This window comes from Desmodus rotundus, chromosome 2 (assembly GCF_022682495.2).
Source record: "Desmodus rotundus isolate HL8 chromosome 2, HLdesRot8A.1, whole genome shotgun sequence".
NCBI classification, from domain to species: Eukaryota; Metazoa; Chordata; class Mammalia; order Chiroptera; family Phyllostomidae; genus Desmodus; species Desmodus rotundus.
The window spans coordinates 5,043,807-5,064,282 of NC_071388.1; the positions used below are offsets into that span (position 1 = coordinate 5,043,807).

The 20,476-nt window shown below is 44.1% G+C and overlaps 1 protein-coding gene across 12 annotated transcripts in view; it reads left to right on the forward strand.

Annotated features, from left to right (window-relative positions):
* Positions 1-8,155: 8,155 nt before the first annotated feature.
* The window catches only part of DYRK1A (dual specificity tyrosine phosphorylation regulated kinase 1A), a 135,400-nt gene continuing 123,079 nt past the window's right edge, over positions 8,156-20,476 (forward strand). For 3 of the 12 annotated variants that reach the window (XM_053917060.2, XM_053917053.2, XM_053917092.2), the window contains exon 1: positions 8,837-9,679. The gene's annotated coding sequence lies outside the window, so the exon portion shown is untranslated. Of the gene's footprint in view, positions 8,270-8,823; positions 9,680-13,979; positions 14,101-20,476 lie in introns of those variants that run through there. The other 9 variants (XM_053917115.1, XM_071220534.1, XM_053917100.2 and 6 more) reach the window with 7 other exon arrangements.

Below are 20,476 nucleotides of genomic sequence, written 5' to 3' on the forward strand. Positions count from 1 at the left end.
CCCTGATGACCGTTATGTCACAATGTCACTGAACAGTTAACAGGTGAGGTCTCCTGTGTGTCATCTCCACCCCACAGCAGCAACTTCATGATTAGGAGTTTGGCACGCAAGGGTGGAGCTTTTCCCCATTCTGACATCCTATGATCCTATGATGTCTCAGGTGCCTTCTGCTCAGGACAGGGTCCCCTTCCTTCGACGTCTGAATTAATACACCTCAAATTTTGGCCCACTGTCTCCTCATACACGTACTTTCCGGTCTGTCAACTCAGAACTCTGGAACACTGGGCTTTGACCCTCCACTCTACCTGTCTAGCTGCAAAGCACACTGCCTAGGAATTTATTCCTGTTTTCAACAGCCACCCTGAATCCTTGACTTTAGCCTAGTCCTTTTGGGCTAGACAATCTAGAAGGAAATGTCAAGGTCTCCTTCTGGCTAAGGGGGGGCCTAGCACCATCTGCAGGTGACTAGCTGCCTGCTTCACTCCTGGGGGCTCCTCTCCATCAGGCTTTTCTCCCTAAAGCAAGTCAGAGGGGCATCTGAAGGAGACCCTCTCCCCCCTCAAAAGGTGCCTGCATTCAATGCTCCACTAAAGCCACCCGCAGCCCTTCCTGCCGATTTTCAACCCGCCTGCCAGGATCCCTCCCAATCTTCAGGAAGCCTGAACCCACTGTGGTAGGGAGAGGAAGGCCGGAAGCAGATGGCCACCCCCTTTCATTCCTGTGAAGTGTATTCCTCTCGCTTTTAACCATTTCCTTGTTTTTGTTGCTTGCCTACTGGAGCTAGGTCTTGCTGGCTCCATTCTTTTGAAAACGTTTATTTGTTACCCAGTATATGCCAAGCACTAGGAGGGGAAAAAGCTAAGTGAGTAAGGTCTCTGCCTTTGAAGAGCTTCCTTGTCTCCTGGCAGATGGAAGAGGAAGTCTGCAAAGAAAATGCAGGGAGGTAATTGCTTTGAGGAAGGAATGAGGCCTCACCTGTGAGAAAACAGCAGCCTGGAAAGAACCAATAGGTCGTTTGTTCTGGGGACCTCAACTGGGGAAGTCCCAGTGCAAAAGACTCGAGGGGCCCAGTCCTGAAGGGCTCCGAGGACAAACTACCAGGTAGAAATGTCATCCCCAAAGCAGTGAGGAGTCCTCTAGGTTGTCAGCAGGCAACGATGTGATCCTGAATTTGAGAAAGACCCCCTGCAGCCTCAAGGGGGGGCGAGGGAAAGGAGGCAGGGAGGCCAGGAGTGGCTTTCAGTCTATTACTCTTTTTTGTTCTGTTTGGAGTTCAAGCCATGTACTTGAATTGTTTCTCTCTGAAAAACAATGATTATCTGGACGGTGAGAGTGGCGACTCCTTTTGTCTTACTCTTTATACTCTTTATGTTACAGATTTTAAAAGGTAACGTGATAAATAACTTTTGCTTTTATTTATTTTTTACAGGCTGTGGAGATATAATTGACATGCTTATACTATGTAAGTGTAAGGTATACAGCATAATGATTTGACTTACATATATTGTGAAATGATTACCACAATAAGTTTAGTGAACATCTATAACCTCATAAAGATACAAAAAAATAATAGAAAAAGAAAAGGCTTTTTTTTTCTTGTATTAAGAAACTTTATGATTTACTCTCCTAACAACTTTCATACAAGGTGAGGAAAAAATAGGTAGGCTTATAGTTGTTCATGTGGAAAATATACAATAATTAATAAATAATAACTCAAGAATAAACTCTCAGGTACTCAGAGCTGTATGCTTTTGTCCACCCTGTACGTGTCAGACAGCAGTGTTGACTGTAGTCATCACGTCGTGCATTACATGCCTAGTATGTCCGTGTCTTAAACGGAAGTTTGTCCCTTTTGCCCACCTTCATCCAATGCCTCCTAGCCCCAGCCAATTTTTGCTTTTAAAAATCTGTAAGTACATTTGGACATGGGACTGCAGAGACATGCTTGCTGTCCTTCGTAAATGAACTTCTGGCTCTTGGACCCTGCTCGTAAGTTGCTAACAGCGCATGCAGGGAGAAGGCTATTATTACTTTTGCATTTGGGCCTGTGAACCCGGAGAAAGAAGATACCTGCTAAGAAGGGCTGTGGCTAACTGGGCTCAAATTAAAACAAACAAATAAACAACAAAACAAAACAAAAAATAACAACAAACAGAGACTCGCAGCCTTTCTGCACGCCAACTGCACTTCAGGGAAGAGCCTGCACTGAGCTCCCCGCCTGCGCTGTGTTGCTGCCACGTGAGCCGGTCCTGGTACAGGAGCTTCTGGAATCCTGTTTCAACCAATAGGACTGAAGTTTTTCCTTCCAATTGGAGCTGAGCATCTCTCTCTCTCCCTCTCTCTCCCTCCCTCCCTCTCTCTCTCTCTCCCTCTCTCTCCTTCTCTCTCCCTCTCTCCCTCTTTCTCCCTCTCTCTCTCTCTCCCTCTCTCTGTCTCTCTCTCCCTCTCTCTTTCTTTCCCTACCGCCCTCCTTCCTGACCAATCAACATCTTCACCGACCAACAAAAACGGCTAATTTCTGGCCAATCAGGATAGTACTTCTTGGAAACTGTGAAGGTTTGAAGTCCTCATTTGTGTACAGTCAGACCAAATCAGGTATCAGAGACAGGGACTTCTGTCTATATAAAACAGCTGCCTCTGAGGGTGCACTTTCCACTAAAACTGGAGGCTGTGTTTCTCTTGGCTGAGCTGAGACACCGAAGATGTATCATTAGAGCCGAGAGGAGCAGGCCAGCTGAAGCCAGGGCAGACCAGGGAGGAGCCCGGCCGTCTAGCTGGAGAGGGGCCCGGCTGGAGGGCTGCCTCATAGCTGTGATGTTTTCACAGCCAGACTGTGTCGCAGCTGAGCTGCTCTATAGTCGTGTTGTTTTCATAGTTGGGCTGTATCACCATTGCGCCGATTTGCCCTGAATGAAGTTTCCTTCTTCACTGTAGCCCAAACTGGGGATTCCTGTTGGTGCTGAATTTGTGCCAACAACCATCAGTGGGCAATACTGTAGACATTACTAGACTTGCCCATGCAGAGATCCTGCCTAAACCTCTGTCCAATGACGATGCCCAGATGTGTGGTTTCTCAGACTGGAGGTGCCTGGACTGAGCTGCGGACTGTGCAAGAACACTGCTGTAACAGAACTAACTAGCTACCTGGCAATCGCTAACATTTCTGTATCTCTTCAGTGGAATTTTCTTCTTGTAGCTTTGCTGACAGATTGCAACGATCTGTCCGCTGGTGTTAGAGAAATTCCATCCATTTAAAGATCAGAAGAGAACATTTCCAGGTTCTATACAATCACTGGACAGCTTCCCCCTAAGTCTTATGATTGCTAAAAAAAAAACCCCTTCGTGATGGAGGAAAACTGGAAGAAAATAGCAGGACTCATCATTCACTTAAAAAATACAACACAAAATAGTATTTATGGTATGCCAGATACAGTGCTAGTGATACAAAGATGAAAATAGAGGGTCCTTGTCCTAAAAGCACTTACAGTTGAGAAACAGACATGCAAATACAATATAATAAAGTAATATCACGGCTATGACCACCTAAGTATCTTTTGAATTGAACTGAAGTAAAATAGGAAATATGCTAAAGGCAGGAGCAGTAAAGTATGCATATTGATACTACAGGGATGCCCACTACATACCTACATTAAAAAGCCAAGAAAATAAGCCAAAACTCTCAAGAACTGTTGAGGTAACAAACCACTGAAGTAAGTGACCTTTGTAGATTTCTGTGCCTCCCACCTAATTTTAAATTCCAGGTACTTAATTGTTTTTCACAGTTTCATTAGGACATTTCCCCTAAACATATTCATTTCAAGAAAGTTACGATATATGCATGAATTAATATATTCAAGTGCATTTCCTTTCAAGTCTTGCCAAAATGTTGCAAAATACTGTTGCAAGATATTCCAACACAGTGTGAATTATACACTGTTATCTAACAGTTTTACATTTCCTATTTAACCTTTATCTTGATGTCACAAAAAAGAAGATGTTAACAATAATTCATAAAATAAAATTGGTAAACTTCTTACATGGTAGGAAAGTAATGAATATAGTCCTCCTTTTTAAAAATGGCACCATTAGAACCACATGTTGTCATAAAACAACCTTACGGTGCTAGGAGAATGGCGGCAGAGCACTTGGTCCGGGTAAGAGGAGTTGGGGAGGGGAGGGCAGTGAGGCTGAGCAGGGAAGAAGTCTGGACGAGATCCACCTGGGAGGTGGCTAGGAGTGCAGATGTCCACAGATAATCTTTGGTGACGGCTGTGTGGTGTTTACATCATACACTAGCCTAAAAACAATAGCCTTCCAGTTTTCTTTCTTCTTCTTCCTTTTTTTTTCAGTAAAATTTTTTAAAAAAGAAATAAATGAAAAGATGACACCTCTTCCCTCCTCCCCCAGATGAGCACGGAATGTATACAGGCAGGACACAAATAGTGCATATATATGACATTAAATGGGCAAAGACATGCAAATTAAAACAAGAGTGTGGAAAAAAGTCTTTCTCACATACTACTTTTGGGGTGCAAACCGGTGAAATCATTTCTGAGGGATATTTTAGCAACATGAATCAAAGCTCTTTAAGGAGTTATGCTCTTATCCTCAGGAAATGACTGGACAAGTGTGCAAATGTATACGTGCAAGTTTGTGCAGCTTTATTTATAGTAACAAAAGTGAAGAGAACTTCCTTTAAAAATACTGGAGCAGTTGTGTGAATTATCGCCTGCCCATTCAACTGATGGAATACTTGAAAAAAGTATTAAAAGGTGTAAAAATAAGGGTCTAAAATTCAGTTAACTAACACGAAAATGTGTTCCTAATTGTAAGTTAAAGAAGGCGTAAAATGTGCCTGTTTATGTGTGTTGCACGTGCGTGTGAGTTCACCTGCCCCTAAGAAAGTCTGGGGGGACATAAGCCAATATGAAGATATTATCGAGCTTTATCTCTGGGTGGCGCTTTGTTTTCCGTATTGTAAAACTGTTTCCAATGACTTTCCTGTTTTTGTGTTTTGACCTCAGATGTAGACAACTGAGTATTAACTTCTTGATTCATAGCATACTGTCATTGTCAGTTTAAATAAGGCCTCTCTCTTGTTTTGATTTATTTTTTAAAATCTGTTTGATATATATAAATTACTTTTAAAATCAGAACAAAAAATAAATCTTACACAAAGGGGAACAATCAAGGAGCTTCACTCAGAAGTCTGTAAGGAAATCAGGGGTGTCAGAGTCTGGCCACGCCTCTGTCCCGTGACAAATTGTAAATTGTCCACTTTTCCACCTGGTTCTTTTCCTATTGGTTAGATTTATTTATTTATTTATTTATTTATTTATTTATTTGTCCTGGGGATGTTTGTGTTGTAACTCCCAGTGGGGTTCAACTCCTGAACTTTCAGGCTTAGTACCGTGCACCACTAGGGGTGGGCATTAACAGATGCAGAACCGAGCAGCAGCCCCGCCTTCTTGGCTTGGATCTGTGTATTACTTTGCTAGGGCTGCCATAACAAAAGAGCACAAAACAGGTGGCTTCAACCACAGACATGTATTGTCTCACAGCTCTCGAGTCTAGAAGTCCAAGATCAAAGTGTCGATTTGTTGGTTCCCTCTGATGACCTTGAGGGTGAATCTATTCCATCTTCTCTCCCAGCTTCTGCTGAACTCAGGCATTCTTTGGCGTATAGATGGCATTCTCCCTGTCTTCACATCGTCTTCTCTGTGTGTATGTCTGCCTCTGTCTAAATTCCCCCTTTTTATAAGGACACCAGTCATATTGGATCAGGGCTCACTTCTAATGACATCTTTATTACTTCTGTAATGACCTGATCTCCAAATAATCTTGGATCATCTTAGTGTGGTGGAAATGGGCTTTGCAATCATGCCTGGGTATGGATCTTGGCTTTACCACTTACTGGTGGTTGTAATATGGAGAAAGTTACTTACACAGGACTTGTTTTCTCCTCTGTGTAATGAGGATGTAATGTTGCTGTGAGGATTAGAGATACTCTGGAGTGTACTGGACAAGTGTAAACTGTTACTATTATTATTTTAGATTTTATTTATTTTTAGAGAGAGCGGAAAGGAGGGAGAAAGAGAGGGAAAGAAACATAAACATTGATGTGAGAGAAACATATCCATCTGTTGCTTCTTGAGTGTGCCCTGACCTGGGACTGAGCACTAAACCCAAGCATGTGCCCTGACTGGGGATCGAACCAGCAACCTTTCATTTTGCGGGACGACACCCACCAACTGAGCCACACTGGTCAGGGCAAGGCTGCTATTGTTGGTCAGTGCATGTGATGAGGAGATTCTCCGACGAAAGCAAGAATTTAATCATTGAACTTGGTCAACACTAAACTGGCACCAGGGGCCTTCCTGCTTACATACTGTTCACTTGTTTGGAGCCAGCATAATTTCCAGGTTACCCTTTAGGTAAAGCTTGTATAAAATTATTTTACAGCATTCCAACCTGGACACAAAGTGACAGTTCATTGGTCAGTGCTGCATAAAGCTGCCACACGGGGGGGAGGGTGGGTAGGTTGGGTGTGGTGGAGAGGGAAGGGTGAAACCTTCTGGTATGAAGACCAGCAATACCTTCTATTCCTGCATGATTAAAGCTCAAGATTTTGCCTCACCCTTATAATCTTTTAGATTGATTTGACTGAAGACAGGGGCACATTTCTTGAGACAGTCATGTTCTTTCCAGGTTACCTATGATTAATGATGCAAGTTTCCTTCATTATCAGCAATACAAATTTGACTCAAATTTAACTTACTGTTAAAGGTTGCAATGTCCAAGTGTTCCCACAGAAGTAAAACCCTTGAATGGGACAGGAATGAAGAGCAGGGAGTGGGGAAACAGGAGCATTGTATAGGTGGAAATGTGAGTTTGGGAGGAATTAAGATAGCCATCTCTCACCTAAACAAGGACACTCTTGGCCATTTCCTTCAAAAACAGTCCAGTTGAATGTGGACTTTAATTACATTAGCGGGACAATTTTGAAAAAGTTGGCAATCCAAAAGAACTTTTGAGAGTCATGGCAACTTTTAAAACAAATTTTGGCTTAATTGATTTTAGAGAGACATGAAGAGAGAGGGATTGGTTTGTCATTCCACTTCCTTATGCATTTGTCGGTTGATTCTTGTATGTGGGAGACTGAACTGGCAACCTTGGCATGTCCCAATGATGCTCTAACAGACTGAGCTAGGGCTGTCATGGAACCTTGATAACATGAAGAATTAGTCGTTACAGTAAGCTATTTGCTAGACTACTTTTTGTGTAATTTATTTGAGGTTTAGTTTATTTCAGGGCCTGTGTTAATTTCAATGGTTGCCTTAGTGTTTCAATGTTTTAACTACTGAAAGAGGTAAACGTTTGTTAGAAACCATTTATTAAAGCAAGTCTTTCCTTGAGTCGCTTAGGATAGAGACCAGTGTTTTTTGTCGGGTTGTTTTCCTTTACCTGTAAGAGTGTATCTATTGCTACTGTACTTGTGAAGTTTCAAGCTTAAGGAAAAATTGGTACGAACACTACCATATGATGGCAAAATCAAGCTTAGAAATCAATCAATAAATTAGTGATTTGGTGTAAGGTGATATTTACGAGATTAGCGTAACATTTAAGTGCCATTTTATTAGGTTTGGTACAAAATAGTTTTTAGCCAGTGGCTGTCTGAATACAAAGTAGCCAGTACTAGTACAGCTAGATTTTAATGCCTGGGGAGCACACCTAGCAACGTTCATGCAGAAAGAAGGGATAGATGGAACAAAAATAAATGAAACCTAGAGTACTAATAAAGAATTGTGGGCGAATTCAGAAATCTGGAAACAGATGGTTCATGAAAAAGAAAAAAACAGGGTGTTGGGCAATAAGGATACAGCAATAGCTCCAAGATTAATTTAAGGGGCATTCCGATACAAGGCTTCGCCCAGAAAGGTGGAAAGCCTGGGAGAGCGTGCACAACCTAAAAAAGTTTTTATGATGGCTCCCTTCATAATTTCTGAACATAGGCATTGGTTGCTACACAAAACGAGTGCCATGATTTAATCAAGGTGTCAGCCGCAGGGGCATCCCGGATTCCGGCGAAGCGTCCGGAATTCCTGAGATGTCTGAAACGCGGAGGCGGCCTCTTCCCCACCCCCGCCGCGGCCTCCGTGGGCATTTTCCGGCGAGGGGGGCACGCGAGCCCTTCCAAGAGCAGTTTAAACGCACGGACGTGCGCACCCAGGATGCCGTCCCGCGACCCGCGCGTCCCCTGGGGATGAAGGTGAGAGCCCCCGGCCCGGGCGCGCACGGGTGGGCTTCCCGGGTCTCCGCGCGGCCGCAGAGCGCAGCCCCCTCCCCCGGGCGCGGGCGGGGCTGCGGGCCCGCGACGCGGAAGCGTGGGGCTCCGGGGGCGGAGGCGCAGAGGCCGTGCGCGCGCTTCCCAGGCCGCAGTCGGCGCGGGCGCGGGGTGCGGCCCGGCTGCCGGGGAGGCGGCGGGCTCTTGCGTACAGGCCCGGCCGCCGCCTTGCCCCCCCCTCTTTCTCTACCCTTCCCCTTCCCTCCCTCTGCCCAGCCGTCCCCCTTCTCTCCCCTCCCCCGAGCGAATCACGCGCCCTCCTCTGACACTCGTAGCGGGCCGAGCTCCGAATTTATCCTTCACGTGACCTGAGGGGGGTTGGGTGGTTGGTTGGGGACGGAGGGGGAGAGGTAAAGGAGGGAACGGAATCTGCCGTTGCCCGAGCAACAGGCCCCGCCCACCGGCTTGGGCCGTGGGGCGGGAGAAGGACGTCAGCACGTCAGCCGGGGTTTTGCGTTTTGATTGACAGTTGCTATAGCGACCGGGTCGGTCCGTCGCCATTTTGTTGGTTGGTTTTTTTTTAAACCCTTTCGCTTCCCGCCCGAATAATAATAAAAAGCCCCATTGGAGTGAGGCGGGGGTGGCGGCGGCAAGAGCGGCGGGGGGATCCGGGGAGACTGCTGCCGTCGCTGCTGCTGATCGCGGCTCAGGTCGGGCTCAGGGAGCGGACACCCCGAGTGGGGGGTGCGGGCGCCGCCGCCGCCGCCGCTTCTGCTGCTGCTGCTGTTCCTGCTGCTGCTGTTGGTGCCGCTGCTGCCGCCGGCGAGCGGGCGGGCCCGGTGTGTGTGAGAGTCTGTGAGTGAGCGTGTGCGCGGGCGAGTGTGCGTGCGTGTGTCTGTCTGTCTGTGCGGGCACTCGGGGGCGGGCGGTTCGGGCTCTCCTGGCGGAGCCGCCGCCGCCACCACCGCCGCCGCCGCCACCGCCCGGCCCGGCGCTTCTGGCTGCGCAGGTTTGGAGCGCGCGCCATTTTGTGAGATTTACAAAATCTTCCTCGGGAAGAAGCCGCCGGAGCGGCCGCGCATCGGCGGCCGGCCTCGCCACCGCGCCCTCAGCGCGGGCCGGGCCGCGCGGCCCCGCCGCCGGGAGCCGGGGTCCGGGGACTGCGGTATTTGCCGGGGAGGGGGCTGTCGCCTCCCCGGCCCCGGGCGCCTCTGGAACTGCCAGCCGGACAGAGACTGAGAAGGCTGCGGATCGGCCGCGGAGCCGGGAGCGCCGGGGGCGGAGAGAGGCGGCCGGGCGGCGCTGGCTGCGGAGGCCGCGGCGGGAGTGCAGCGGCGGGAGCCTGAGGCTGAGACTCACCGGAGGGAGCGGCGCGAGCGCCCCGCCATCGTCCTGGTGAGTGTCCGGCCCGGCCGCGGCCCCGCCCGGCCAGGCGCCCGGCTCCCCCCGCGGCCTGCAGCCGGGCCCGTGCCGAGGCCGGCCGGGTGGAGGGAGGGACCTGCCATTTTAGGAGGAGGCGCCGCGGCTCGGGGCTGGCCGCCGGGGAGGGAGCGGACTGGCCGGGTCCCGGAGGAGAGGCGGGTGCGAGCGGAGGGAAAGTTGCGGAGGGTGGGAGCGGGGGCCGCGGCCTCCCGGGAGCCGGGGCCTTAGGGGCTGGAGAAAGCGCCAGACCTTCACTGGTCGCCTGAGCTAAGGGGAGGAGGTTGTCTTCCTCCTCCTCCTCTTCCTCCTCATCCTCTTCCCCCAGCTCCTCCCTCGTCCCTCCTCTCGGCCCCCTCCAGTGTGGGAACCGCGGGGTTCTCCGCAAGGACAATGCACGGGTTAAGAAAATGGGGCTGGCTGCTGGGCGACGCGCCGGGGAAGGTCGCGAGCTCAGTCCCTCCGCGGCCCTTCGGGGTGTGTTCCGGGGCGAGGGACACTCGGCGTGCCCCGAACTTGTGCGGGGCGTGCACGCTGTCCCGGCCACTCGGGATGGAGCGATGACCCGTCTGGCAGCCGGGAGGACCTGGTGGCGGAGAATTTGTGAATTATAATCGGTGCCCGGGTATTGCAGCAGAACTTCGCGAGTCTATTTACAGACCCCAGCCTGCTCTCACTTAGATCCGCGGAGACCGCCGAATGGCTAGCGCTTAGCGAAAGGCCCCTCCCTAGTCTGAAATGGTTAAAATGGCAAAATCAGTGAGCGATTGACTCTGATTACTTGGCTGTGCTTTTCTTTCAAACGTAGATTAGATGAATTCTGTAATCGAGGTGTAGCTCTTGAATGCCAGCACTTTCTGGTTCTTGAATTCCACTTAAGTTATTAAGTTATCAGAAAAATACACCTTAAAACACTTCTCGCACTGGTTTAACGATGGGGACGAAAAGTGCCACGTACTCTTCTCGGGACTTCAGGTACATGTGCCGCTCACCCTGCGGTGCAGACTGCCACCCATTTCACAGATGAGGAAACTGAGCCGGGGCTCTTCCAAGGCCGCGCAGCGGGACCTCGGAGCCAGGTGTCGGCCCAGCCTGCCCGGGCTCCTGGTCCCTAGGTTATAACTCAGTATGAGAAGTACCCGGCACATTTTGAGGCGATCCGCGTGTAGTGAATGACTCAGGGTTCTAACCCGGAGATTGTGCCCGTGTACGCAGCGGCCTCGCCGTTGTGGTTGAGGCCCGCCCTCCCAGAAAACCACGTAGACTGTGGGAATGGAATTAAAAAATATTCTTTGGTGCGTTCTGTTCTTCACACTTAGTTTTAATTATAGGCATTAATTAAGTATTGTTGAGTCATAAAAGTTTTGTGTAAAGTTATGTTCAGTCACTTTTTTAAATCTTTGAATATGTAGATTTTTTTCTGTGACCCCCTTATACTTTTCAAACACAGTGTTTAAGAATGGGTATATTTAATACTTCGATTTTGGGGTGTTTAATAATTCAGTGGAATTTTCTCTAGCTTTTGTTAAATTTCTCATTTTAATTGTTTAGTTACATTAAGAGTACTTTCAGATAGACTATAAATTTGAGATGGATTAAAATTTCAGATGCTGATTTTAATCTGAAGAAGATAATTTGAAAGAAATTGTAGATTCTTGGGAAAAAGTTTACTTGGTGATAGTTAAGATTTTTAAGATACATAGGACTTTGATTTAAAATACCCCAGTGCTTTTGGAGGGTTTGCCTTGCTACAGCAGCGGTGCTTTTGGCGGCTGTTCAAATTAGACTTCACACCTTGCCAGGAAGTTAAGCACTCTTGTCAGCGTCTCCACCAAGTTCTGTTTTAAAACAGTGTAAGGTGACGTTCATGAGAGACATACGCTTAGGTAGGGCCACCCCGAGTCTGTAAAGTGAAGGCACTCTTATCTGAAATCTAACAAAAGATTGTGGATTAGAAAGAATAGATTCGAATGAATGATCACTGTTGGTATGAGTGGGAGATGCACTAAGTGATACAGTGAGTTTTTATCGTTAGGGATTTGGAATTTAGGTCTCTGATCGTTTTTTAAACGTATTTCAGAGACATTTATGTAGGACCTGTTAGAAACTTAACAAACACAAAATTACTGTGTTGGGGATAAAAAACTTAATAATGACTTTTAAAAACTTAATGAGTTAGTCCATTCTTTTAGGGGCACTAACATTAAAAATAAGTGAGAACATTCCGTTGTAATGCATTGTCCTATTTGGGGAAGGTGGGTAGTAAGAAAGGCCCTTGGTCAGAATGTTTTCCCCATCTAGAATATTGTCCAGTGTCTACCCTTTAGTTTATTTAGGGAGAGTTACTGTGTTCATGATTTAAAGTTGTGGGGGTGGGGAGTGGTAAGTGTAGCAACTAGTATTTACAGAATTTATATAGGTTTTTATAGTGGTACAAATGTTTATCTGCAAAAGCAAAATTCAAGATAACTTGTTATAACACATGATACAGAATGACCTTGGGCATGCATTTTGTTTTGAAACTATACAAAGAAAAGGTTAATTTGTATTGAATTTTGAGTACTACTTGAAAACAATTAAAAAAAAAAAGAAATAGCTTAGAAATCTAGTCTTCCCAGGATGTTTTCAAATGTGTGTTTAATGCTGGCAAGTGTCTGTAGTTAGTTATTGGAAGAAAATTTGGATAGAAGTAACTTCATTATGAGAAGGGAGTTGCCTTATGCATAACATTAAATATAAGATTAATAGAACAGGGGGCTTCACTTGTGACTTGATATTTGTGATAAAGTGTGTGTCAACTTTGATTTAGCATTAACTCTTCTCTATTTCAAAGAGCTTGCGCATGTTCTGTATACACATTCCCTCTGAGCCATTTCTCTTATCCCCAAGAAAAATCTTTAACCATCTAAACCCAGCACAACCCAAAAACTCCCAGAAAGACTCCAAAAACTTGTGTATATTTTCTTTTTAGAAGTACAGATACTACTTGGAACTATCGAACAGGGTTGCCTGCCACGTGACACTGACACAGTTTGCCGTCAGAGTGAGTTGTGGGACTTGTAGAAGAGCACCTTACACACAGTGGCTGTGCCCTTTAAAAGACTTACTACCGTGCATTATTTTGACCACTGGGCAACGTTTCGATGGCTAGAGGAAATTTGGTAATTCATAGGCCAAGGCTCGCACAATTTTGGTCTAAGTTTCGGGTGGTTAAAATTTGTGTTTAATTACATGGAAAAATAATCAGGTTATTTAAAATACCTAAAATTTCTCTTCATTTGCCCCTAAATGAAGAAATCTTTTGAAATCTTGCCTTATGTCAACGTTGTAATGTTAAGCTAGACCTGTAAAGTTTAGCATTGGTTATATGAATGTGAAATGTTGACTTCACATAACTGAAATAATTAAGGTTCATATTAGGTAAATAAAGACAAGTCTTGTTTTCTAACCTAAATGCTACAGGCAGCCTTAGTTTCACTTTTTGGTGTATGAAAACAAAAATTTTGGAAATGCTGATTTGTTTTTTAATAGTGATGCTTTTGCTTTGAAGTTCTATATCAAGAGTTGTATAATGAGTTAAAATTCTTTATTGGTGTTAATAACCTACTGTACATTGAACAAACATCTAAAATCATGTGGTTCCTTGTAGGCATACTTTTTGCTAATATAGAGCCATTTTGGCTTCTTGGCAGTTGATTCTCCTACCAGAACTATGTACCCTCCCTTCTAGATTATTTTTAAAAGTTTGTATCCCGTTAAAGTTTTGAGAAGTTACATGCGTATTTTTGTTTGAAGGACATGTGCACGTATATGCATAACGTATAGTGCATAATAGCTTAAAATGCATCTTTTGAATTGAATTGTTTTGAGTTTTATCTCCCTATGATTGAAATGCTTGTTTAAGTTGATTTTGTGTGGGGGGAATTAGTGAGCTGATTTAACATGGAATGAAACTGATGTTCAGCATCACCTCTATTTTAGATAACATCCCTGTTCAGTAAATAACCCCCTAATTTTTCCAAATGTGTGTGTGTAGGTATGCTTATAGGTATACACAGTATATATACGTGTGTGTATATATATATATATATTTTGTGTATATATATATATTTTATATATATATAAAGTACCCAGTGACAAGGATTGATTTTGTTTGCTTTATGTCTGTGGTTAAGGTTGGCATCTTAGCACACGTGTTTGGGTAAAAACATGATGAAATTGTGACATCTATTTAAAATCTGCTTGACGACTAGGTGTTGATAGCGGTTGAGGCAGCGTGGTGCTGTGGAGAGAGGAGAGAACTGGCCTTTGAGATGGCACCTGGCAGAGGCTCCAGTCAGGCAGGTCTGGAATCTCAACAGGACCTGCCACTCACGGGCAGTGTGGCCTTTAACACAGTGAGTTCACTCAGCATCTTCAGAAGTAAAATGAGGTCACAGGTACTTACCTTAGCATTCTTGTGAGGGTTGGTACTGTATATAAATTTCTTAATAGCCTTCTCCCCCTTTCTTGCCCTTCCTCTTCATTCATTCTCATCCTTATGGTCTCAGCATAAATGGCTACTACTTTAGAAAGGCCTTCCCCACACTCCAAGTCTAGGTAAGGTTTCTTGGCCAGGTGTTCTTACAGGAGTCTGCTTTTTTCACAGCCCTTACCACAAGGAGCTATATAGCATTCATTCCCTTACTCCGTTAGATGGTGAGGTGCGTCTGGAGAGGAGTAATTCTTTCTTGATCACGCCTGTAACTAGTGCCTGGCATGCAGCATGGGTATATAAAAAGTATGCACACAGAATGATGGAATGAGGAACCTATATGCTGAATCCTGTTTGACTACCTCTCCTTAGTTGTGCAATCTTGGACAAAGTAGCCTCTCTGGGCTTCAGTATCCTATATGCCAAATGTGCATAGTGCCAGCTGCCTTGCCCAGGATTTCAAGAATGTGAAATGAGATACTGTAATGAGGTGCTTTGCAGAAGTGTAAAATACCATATTAATATAAGCTGATACAGTAGCAATAATTTCAGTAGTGGAGTCACCCAAGAATCTATAGTTATTTTCAGCTTTATTGGGTTGTTAAGTAGCTATAATTTAATATTTATTACAAATTTAGACTTCCCGTATGCATTAGTTAGAACACAAGATTGGGTCTATGTTGTAAATACAGTGGCTTAAACAAGAAGTTGATTTCTTAGGTAAGTGTAAGCAGTCTAAGGCTGATGTGGTTCCATGGTGTAGGGACCTTGGTTTCTTCCGTCTTTCTTCTTTCCCATCTTGATGAGACATCCCTTTCTGTGTAGTAGGAGATGGCTCCCCAGCACACCCACAGTCCAGGAATAGGGTGTTGGGAAGGCACATCCTCCTCCCTTTAAAGACCAATCTGGACATTTACACTGGCTTATGCTTTCGTTTACCCCTGTTGGTCAGAATTTAGTCAGGTAGCCACATTTAGCTGCAGAGGAGGCTGGGATATGTGGTTTTTGCTAGTTGTCTGGCTGAAAATCTGTTTCTACTGAAGAAGAGGAGAATGGGAGATTATGAGAAGTTACCTGTCATACTTTTGGATGTTTGGGGAGAAACTTGCAGAAATAAACTTTTGAAAAGTCAACATTGCACTAATTAATGTTTTTTTTCACATTTAGTCATCAATATTTTAAACTGTGGTGTGCAAGTTCCAGTACCTCATCATTAGTCAGCATATGCAGTTTATACATATATAGTCAGATTAGAAAAAATGTAGCAAAACAATAGTGAAGAAATTTTGAGCCTAATAGCACATTATTTTACTAACAGTATTTTCTGACAAATATGATTTTGATTGCTGTGACTGTACTATATGTAAACATTATTTGGAATCCAAGCTTTTGGATTTCATTTTAATAGTCTCAACTACACCCTGTGTGTTCCTGCTGATATCCTCAGCGGACGGCAGTAAATGTTCAAGTCGCTGAAGTTGCAAAGGTGATGGTAGCAGTGATACTGCATTAACTATCTAATATCTTCCTCTTTAATTTCTGTGGGTTTGAAAAAAAAGTGAGATGTAGAATTCCTTTGAACTCTATAGAGCATTCTTAGATCTGGTAGAGACCCGAGAAACTAATGGCTTTTAAACAGTCTTCTGGAGGACTTGTCCAAGTGGGATTCCCAAGTCGTACTGTGATCCTCTGGAATCTGCTTTCGTAAAAGGGCTTCACATAATTAATTCTGATACTGCAGAAACATTTTGAGAAACACTGATATAGTTCATCTTTCTTAGAGAAGGAAATGGATGCAAAGTAACTAAATTACTAACCAGTGCCTCAGAGTAAGCACGTCTGGGACTACTGCATGCTTTCCTGACTCCTGGTTCTTTGTTCTTTTTGTAAAAGAAGGGAAGGAGGACTGACAACCAACTGCACTGGGGTTTTATGGGGATACCTGTCATTCTGAGATATGTTGCTTTTTGGTGTGTGAGCTCATTGGTAGTGAGTGGTTGGCTCACTTGTGAGCCTTTTAGAAAAACAGTCCAAGTTTGTCAAATGAGTATTTACAGGTGGGAGGTTGAGGTTTTATATAAAGTATTGTTAGTGTTAATGCTGTGGTCGGTGGGGTAGTGTGTCTACAGGGTAGATCAGCGATTTTCATCCTTTTTCATCTCATGGCACACATAGACTGTGGCACACCAAAATGTATTTTTTGCCAGTCCGACAAAAAATAGGTATAGTTTTGATTCAGTCACACTGGATTGCTGTTGTTGCATTGACTGCTGTCGTATTTTTATTTGACAGTCTACGGGAAAAAAGGTCAGTGGCCCTGACCAAATAGTTAGGTATTGTGTGTTAAAAGAATTCTTGAGGCACGCTGGTTGCAAACCACTGGGGTAGGTGATAGGGAGGTTTTTCCTCAGCATGGTTAGAAGGAACAAAGGTAGGTCTTGTCCCCAAATTATTACTTTCTTTTTCATCTGGTTTGCTTGCAATTCCCACTGTTGAATTTATTCTTTTAGGTTAAGGTAAGAGTTGGATTCCATAATTTAAAATGGAAACACTCCCAGAGGAATGTCTTTTATCTGTTATCAGGTTAAAACTTTATTTTAATCAATTAGCTGGCTGTCATTTTTAAAAATTGGAGATTAGCACCTGCACTAATGAGAAAGCTATTTTGGAAGGGGAGGGAAGAGTAGGGCACACGTGTCCTCACCAAGGAAGGTGAAGGGCGGGTTTGAGAAACGTCGCAATGCTATAATCTTGGAAAGGTGTGTGGAGGTTTGGGGGCCGGGGTTTGGTAGCGTCAGACTGGCACTCGCTGGCCTCCCATCACGTAGAGAGTGTTGCTAACGGAACTGGTTAATTTTGCTGAGAACCCACTGGCTTTACTGTTACCTACTGGAGTAGAAAGAGTTTCCTTTTGTTGTTAGTGTGTTACCATCTGTTTAGGGCTCCTGTTTGAGCAGTCTTACAACATATCAAACATATACAGTATTGCTCTGATCACGTAGGGAATTACAGTTTTTAAACTAGTAATACATACTCATGGTTTAAAAAAAAGATCAAGCCTTATAGAATGGTGTCAAAAATTGCCCCTCCCCGTATGCTCCATAGGTAATTAATAGCTGTTCAGTTTTTCCTACCAGGAATGTCTTATGCATACAAATATCTACAGTTACACGTATTAAACGTGTAATACACATAGACATTGTGGGTGGGGTATGTGTGTGTGTACTTGTACGATGTCTGCACGTAAAGTCGAAAGCAAATGGGATCATGCTAAAACACAGTTTTGTAACTTAAGCTTCTTGATCTATCTTAGAAATATTCTCAGGTGCCTGTTTTTTTCAATGATTGGGAAATATTCCGTTTGGGAATGTACTAAGGGCACTACATTGTTCTCATACTTTTGCTATTTTAAGCAGTGTCGCAGTGCACATCCTTGTACATATAACTGTTCTGTTAGTATTAGCTATACAGTACCCATTTACAAGGGAGATTTGCTCTTTGACTACATATATGCACATTTGAATATGTACTGCCAAATTGTCTTCCAAAAAGTAGCACCAAACCCTGGCTGGGTAGCTCAGTTGGTTAGAGCATCATGTTGATACACCAAAATTGCAGGTTCGATCCCTGCTCAGAGCCCATAAAAGAATCAATCTATGAAGGCATAAGTAAGTGCAACAACAAATTGATGTTGCTCTGTCCCTTTCTTCTTCCCTCGCCCCCCTGAAATAAATTACAACAAACAAAAACAAGCATTGATTTGTGCTTTGTCCACCTTGTCTGAGAGCACATAGTTCCCCAAATTTCTCCAGCAGTGGTATTTTCAAAGTTTTAAATCTTTGTCAATGTAATAGGTGAGTAATGATATTTAATCGTTTGGGTATTTATTTCTTTAATTTGAGTGAGTTTGAATATTGTAAGTCTTGTACTTTAAATAATAAAAATACTCATTTTTGTTAAAATACTTCCTGATTTTTCTGAACTCTTTTGGATGAAAAATTGGTGTTTTGATACATTGTAAATGCTTTGATAATTGTAAAAGGGGATTCTTATTACTCTTCAATTGAGTAAACATTTGTCCTCTGTATATGTGAATGATGGTATAAGCTTTGACTATGAGAGTAGGATTTGCTTTCCTCTGCTGCTAGTGTTGAGATGGTTGTGTGTATGCAGGCAAAATTAACAAGACCTTGGCCGCTGACAAGGAGAGGTACTGACATGTGAAGGACTGGAAGAGCATAGGAGGTATACCAGTTCTGAGAACTTGAGCCCGCCTTGTGGAGGAGGTGGACTTGATTGTGGTCCGGAAGATTGGCTAGGCTTGTTGCAGTGGAACCTGGGGAATTGACAGTCCCCTGGAGGAGGTCACGTGGGCAGCCTGCGGTGGTGGAAGTGGAGGGTTAACAGCCTATGTGAGTGTATGTGTGAGAGAGAGAGAATGAGAGACAGACACACGCCTGGGTTGTGGGCCAGGTCCCCAGTTGGGGGCGTGTGAGAGGCAGCTGACTGATGTATCTCTCACACTTTGATGCTTCTCTCACTTTCTCCCTCCCTTCCCCTCTCTCTAAAATTAAGTAAAATCTAAACGAGAGAGAGAGAGAGAGAGAGAGAGAGAGAGATAGCTATGGCCAGGGAATATGGGAGCCTTGAGGAAAAGAAAAAGGTGAATCCTACCATTTACAAGAGAGGATTGGAAAGCTCTTAATAGCCAGAAAAAAAGACACAATTATTTACTCCTGGGTTAATAATTTAAATGCATATGAAATTTCTACTATATGTCAGAGGCTAGATTTGGAAAGATTGTGCCTTCTTTTTTTAAAGGAGTGCATAATTTTAGTAGTTTGTTGAAACAGGTACAGTCCTCAGTGGTCATTTGGAGTGGCTTTAACTTGTGGATATTCTTCATGATTCCTAGCCAACAGAGTGATTGGTGTTCATTCAACAATTGTATCTGGAATGTCAATCAAGCATTTGTAGTAGCTGTTAGGTTCACATTAAAAAAAAAAGCTCTAGCTTCACTTTATTTAAAAAGTGACGGAAAAATGAAAGTGGTTTGTTAGATGCTTTTTCACTTTTTGGCTTTTAACTTCTTCAAGTTTTGATGACAAGAAGAAGAATGATTGAGGGAAAGTTCATTGTTTGGATGGGTTTTCCAAAGAACGAATCTTGTAGTTAGAAAATTATTAAAGCTATTCTTTTCAGGAGAATGAACTTAAAAAAAAAATTCCTCACCCGAGGATACATTTATTGATTTTAGAGAGAGCAGGGGTTTGGGGGTGGAGGGGGAGCTGGGGGGGGGAGAGAAAGAGGAAGAGAGAAACACTGATCAGTTGCCCCTCATATGCACCGTGATTGGGGACTTGAACCCACAGCCTAGGCATGTGCCCTGACTGGGGTGGAACTCGCAGCCTTTTTGGTGGACAGGACGATGCTCCAGCCAACTGAGCCACCTGGCCAGGGCAGGAGAGTGAACTTTTTAAAGCTTACAAGTGATTTGTTTTAAAATACTTCTGAAACCTTTCTCAGTGACTAGTTTCTGTGGTAAATATTTAGCAAAGCAAATATTCAAATTTTAGGGAAGGTGTCTCTGGCAGGCCCCAGGCTGCACTTTGGGGCACAGTGGTGAGGTAGCGAGTCACACGGACATAAATGGTCCCTGCCCTCACAAAGTTTTTCGGTCTAGTCAGCGCTCACTGGCCAGAAATGGGAAGGAAACATGGCTTGTGGTCAGGGTGAACAGCCCTCCCTCCCTCCTATCTGTCTGTCTGTCTGTCTGTCTATGTCTTGAACTTAGTTTTGGTGGCAACATGTTAGACTGCTTTGAGCTACTTGTTGCTCTGTCTCTGGTAAGGTGGGAGCTAAGGGGGATAACATTTATTCCAAAGTAAAAGAATCTTGGATCTTAAACCTGTTGGCATATAAAAAGAAAGATGTGTGTAAATTAGTTTCTCCTCTTAAAAAAAGTAAGCTACCCTTTAATAATAGTTGCAATAGCTACTATTAATTGATTGCCTGCTATGTACATATTCATTGTAGTTATTTTAATCTTCTCAGCAACCCAGCGAGTATCTCTGTTTTGGAAGTTAGAACACTGAGAATCAGGGAAGTAAATTGGCTTGAGGTTAATTATAGTAGATTGCATATGCTGCCCCCAGATAATAAAAATCCAGTGAACAGTTTACTGTCCTAAAGCTGAATGTTTAGAGAGAAAACAGAGGAAAACAGCTTCTAAAACCCAGTAATTAAGGAAATAGGAGAAAGTTCTGGTATGCTGGGGTTGATACCTTGTGCTACTGGTT